The sequence below is a fragment of the Elaeis guineensis genome, chromosome 5, assembly GCF_000442705.2.
Source record: "Elaeis guineensis isolate ETL-2024a chromosome 5, EG11, whole genome shotgun sequence".
In the NCBI taxonomy this organism is placed as follows: Eukaryota; Viridiplantae; Streptophyta; class Magnoliopsida; order Arecales; family Arecaceae; genus Elaeis; species Elaeis guineensis.
The window spans coordinates 74,476,544-74,481,389 of record NC_025997.2 but is presented as its reverse complement, the minus strand read 5'-3'; the positions used below and the strand labels follow the sequence as shown (position 1 = coordinate 74,481,389).

At 36.3% G+C, this 4,846-nt stretch overlaps 1 pseudogene; it reads right to left on the bottom strand.

Moving 5' to 3' along the window:
• Nucleotides 1–433: 433 nt before the first annotated feature.
• The window catches only part of LOC140858003 (beta-glucosidase 22-like), a 72,066-nt pseudogene continuing 67,653 nt past the window's right edge, over nucleotides 434–4,846 (bottom strand).

Below are 4,846 nucleotides of genomic sequence, written 5' to 3'. Positions count from 1 at the left end.
GGACATTTTCATCATATAAAATTTTTAAACAAAAACATCAATCTACAGACATTAAATGTACGTCGGAAAGGAATGACTGTAATCCAATCGGAGAAAGTGGTATACTCCATATTAGATTTTCTACATCGCAAGTGATGTACAAAAAATTTCTCAATCCAAAAAACTGGATTTGTGTATGTGATCTTTGTTTCCCATTCTTTACGAACACTATATTTTTTATATTTTTCTTCAATTCCATCAATTTTTATGCTTTCCCAAATAATTCTTAATGTTTAACGAATCAATCAATAAAAATATTCTAGCTACCAGGAGGAAAAGTTCATTTTTTTAACATGAATAACTTGTATGTAATTATAATGGAAAAAAATTCTCTCAAAATTATAAACAGAAAAAATCCACTCATAGCTCAAATGCCATCACATGAAAACTAATATAGCTTACTGAAGCACAGCATGCAATAGGATCATAAATTTCTTTTCCTAGGGTGCCTTATTATTCTCATAACCTTCAAAGGATCAAGCCATTTATGGAGTGCACATCAAATAGCCACTATATGCATTGAATTCTGTTTTGCACCATTTCCACTCCAACAGAAGATAACCTGAAGAAAGCTCATTGTTGAGCATTATATTTGGCATTGACACCAGTCCTTTCTATTTTGATGTCATTCTTCTTCTTGAGGAAGTTGGAGTACCAAAATGCAGATAGCTTCGGTATCCTTTCACGCTTCTCATCCTCAAAATCCACATAGTAGAGTCCAAAGCATGATGAATACCCTGCCAAGAACTCAAATACATCTAAGAATGACCACACAAAATATCCTCTCACATCTGATCCATTCCTGCAGAAGAGAACCAGGTTGTTAAAAGGTGTATGGCACAAACTTTCTTATTTCTTGGATTTGGTGGCTTGTAGTGTTTTTGACCTACATAACAGCATTACCTGATAGCATCTAATGTACTTCCTATGAAACCACTCAAGAAATCTATCCTGGCAGTGTCATGGAGAGTGCTGTTAAATACTCCCAGTCCATAACCTGGTGGACAAAATGCAAAGTTGCAGACAAATTCATTAAACATTTGAATGCTATATCTGTCACTTAAGGGGTACAAACACTAACAAGAGTGCATCTTAGCATCCAAGAATAATAATTTTGTCATTTGTTCCTCGGAGACATGTAGCTCTCAGATGGCTGGTTTCCAAAATATCTTGGAGAGATGTTTAAAGGTGCTCAGTGACCACAGAACAAGAGAAGCATATGAAAATACTTATCTTTTTTGAAGTGTATATATATATATATATATATATATATATATATAATATATATATATATATATATATATATATATATATATATATATATATATTGACAGTGGCTTTCTCTTCTCATTTGTGTTTTGCCAAATATAGGGAATTCTGAGGCTAGTGCTGGTCTCACCAACATGATTGTTTGAGTAAGAAAATTGAAGCTACTATTTGTGAAGCTGCACTGACCATTTTCTTGGATATAAATAGGAGGATTTTCATAGGCATCTTTGAAGTACTCCAACATATATTGCAGCCCTCTTGGATCTGTTGGTGCGCCCATTGGAATAAGCTGATTTCAAAAAAGTTAGCCATTTCAAGCAATAAATTGATGACCAGCACTCAGCAAAAGAAGCAATGTCGTTTTTACCTGTGGAATGGGTGTTATGTTCTTAGAAACTGCAATGCATTATCAGCCATTGGTTAGAGATCAGATACTGCTTCTATCAACTTATTAACAGTGAAAAGGAAACAAACCTGTGAATTTAACAAACATATCTGCATTAAAGTCTCTAGGACCTGTCCTGGAACCATTGGAGTTGTCTTTGACATATTCTGAAAAATAGTGATTCAGACCAATGAAGTCAAATGAACCCTTCACTTGTCTGGACTGGTTTTTGGTGAAGAGTGGGAGCCTTGAGCCAGCATTCTTCTTCATGACTTCAGGGTAGTCCCCAAACACCAGGGATTCATAATCCTGAAGTGGATGCCATGAGGTCAGCTGCTTGCATCAATACTATGTAGGTAGTATGTATGCCTTGCACCTACCAGCCTATCATGAAGTCTAATGCTCTTTGGGCTGCTTCAATATCTGCTGTTGAGTTTGTAAATGGATAAGACCAAAAGCTGTATACATTCAAGCCTATCCAGCCATTTTGTATAGCCTGCATTTAAGGATGTTAGCAATAGACTGCCTCTTCCTTCTCGATCTAAAGCTTGTGTATGGTGTAACTCTGACCGATAATTAACATGGACATGTTCTTCAAACAAAATGGAAATTTTGTCCCATATCAGAATGAGGTAAAAATTAAAGGTAATATTCTACATAATCTGAATGTGTTTTCTGAGAGAGAGAGAGAGAGAGAGATGATAAGAATTTTAAGCAACTAATTCATAAGATTGAAGGAGAAGAAGACCGTAGAAAATGTTGGTGAAAGCTGTGAGGGAATTTCAAGAGAGGTGGTGATGATGGGGAATTTTAATGTATTACCAAAGGGTGAAAACACATACCCGACCAAATAAAAAAGGACTTCAGGCTTGATACTTATGTTTGGGGTTAATGGACATTGTTAAGCCTTGCAATTCATGCCCAACAAGCAGATGTCTTCAAGTCTTATCATTGCAGATTACTTTAGATTAGGATTGGCATCTCAATGACTGAAGCATTTCTTGTGAGATATATAGGCATCAGAGCATTTTTTGATGTGAGATATGATGCATTCCATATGGTACCAAATTCAACATTTCTACAGTTGAGCATTTTCTGTAGAGCTGATGACCAAAGTGTTGGAAATTGTCAATGACTATCAAAGAGATGCTGAGAGAGATGGTGAATTCAAACTGATAAATAATGATTTATAGTTTGTTGCAGCTCAATCTGATATTCATACTAGTAGGTTATTCTACTTATAACCAATACAGTGCTTGTGTTATCCACAAATATGCACCTCTAACCCTGTCACAAGCACGGCATGTGGATTGTACAGGTAGAGTCTGTGCATAACCCTATACATACATATTTAGCACAAATATTTCCCATAGGGCATAATCTCTTTGCAACTGTATATACTTGACAAATATCCTAATGGCAACAAAGCATTCCTCCGCACTTCCACTTTTCTACCTTAAGATACATGCATTACGATGCGAACATAGCCCCTTGGAAAGTCATTAAAGCATATATCCACATATAATTGCACAAATGTAAGCAGTGATTTGAATAAAATGGCTCACTTGATATTTAGTCCAATATAGTTTGACAGCTGATGCATGTGCTAATAGGATGTTGTGAACTGCGATGTATGGCTCTGTGGTGGAATTGCCAGCCATGCAATTGATGCCAAATGGATAAGAACATCGACCGGGTGGGAATGTTCCAGTGTCATATGAAGCAATTGCGATAACATTTGGTTCAGTAATGGTGGTCCAGTGGGAAACTCTGTCACCAAATTCCCTAAAGCACACATCTGCATACGCTGTGAAATCATCCCTGAATAACATTTTTATGTCCTCAAAGGTTAGATCATGAGTATTTGGAAGAAAAGCTACAAGAAGTATTGAGAAGTGAAAAGATTACACTATCTTAGCACTCAACCATCCTCCATACTCATCTTGAAGTACTTGGGGAAGATCTAGATGATAGAGAGTAACATGTGGCTGAATTCCTAGTTCATTCAAAAGAAAAAAAAAAAAAAAAACTGAGAAAAGGAAAAGATTTATGCAATAATTGTATTGCAAAGACATTGAGCTCTTCATGTGAGCACAATTAAAACTTTGTGTCATGCTAAACATGGTGCATAACATTTGTACTTTCAGAAATGATATGAAGTCTTGATCCCGCATAGCGATGCATATGGCTTGAGATAGTTTTCACATGATGCTAAGAACCCAGTAATTTCTTGGTGTCATTTTTACCCTTCCTTTCAGTGAGCCAAAATGATGTTTATCCTCTGTTTTTAATGTAAGCTTGTGGTAGATTACCTTATTTCAATGGGTCACTCAACTTCTAAGTTTCATGAAAATCCTCTCTTGACGGAAGTTACCATTGCCAGGAAATTAGAATCAGTTAAGAGAATTGATGTCAGGTTAACAGTTGGTCTTTAAATTTACGGATCTTACCTCAATTCATAAATTAATACCAGCTTGGAAAAATTAGGCATCCTTCTAAATTGATTTCTTTGATGATCCTCTCCTTCAAAGGTAAAAGATGACTGTTGAATGATGCAGCTAGTCTATCAGGAAGTTCATGTTCTACCATTCATGTAGAGGCTCAATACATTAAAGGGCAGCTGATAACTTGATTCGGTACTCTAGGCATGTTTGGTTGAGAGGAGTTTGGCTCTGGAATGGGAATAGAAATGAGCGATTTTCATTTCAACTATTTGGCTGGGAGGACTTCCATTTTCTTTCCATTTCCGGGGGGAATACAAAGTCCCAATCCCCCAAAATCCAATCTCTACTATTCTCTAATATTCAAAGCCCATTCTGATTTGAATTTCGATTCCTATTCCAGTTACAAACCAAATGTATTGGGAGATATGGCCATTCGATTTCAATTCCGACCCTCAACGCAAACCAAATGTGCCCTACAGATGGTTCCTATGGTCAATCTGTTATGCCACCTTATTGTACCTTCATACAATACAAGAAGTATAATTTGGAGAATTTCTCCTTGTTCGTAACTCAGAAAATTCATATATCAAACAAGCTCAAGGATAACAACAAATCAAACTGACCATGCTTTAGTAGGTCATTGATGAGATTGTTGTAAAACTCGAGGCCTTTTGGATTGAGAGCTCCTCTCCCATCTGCCAAAATAAGT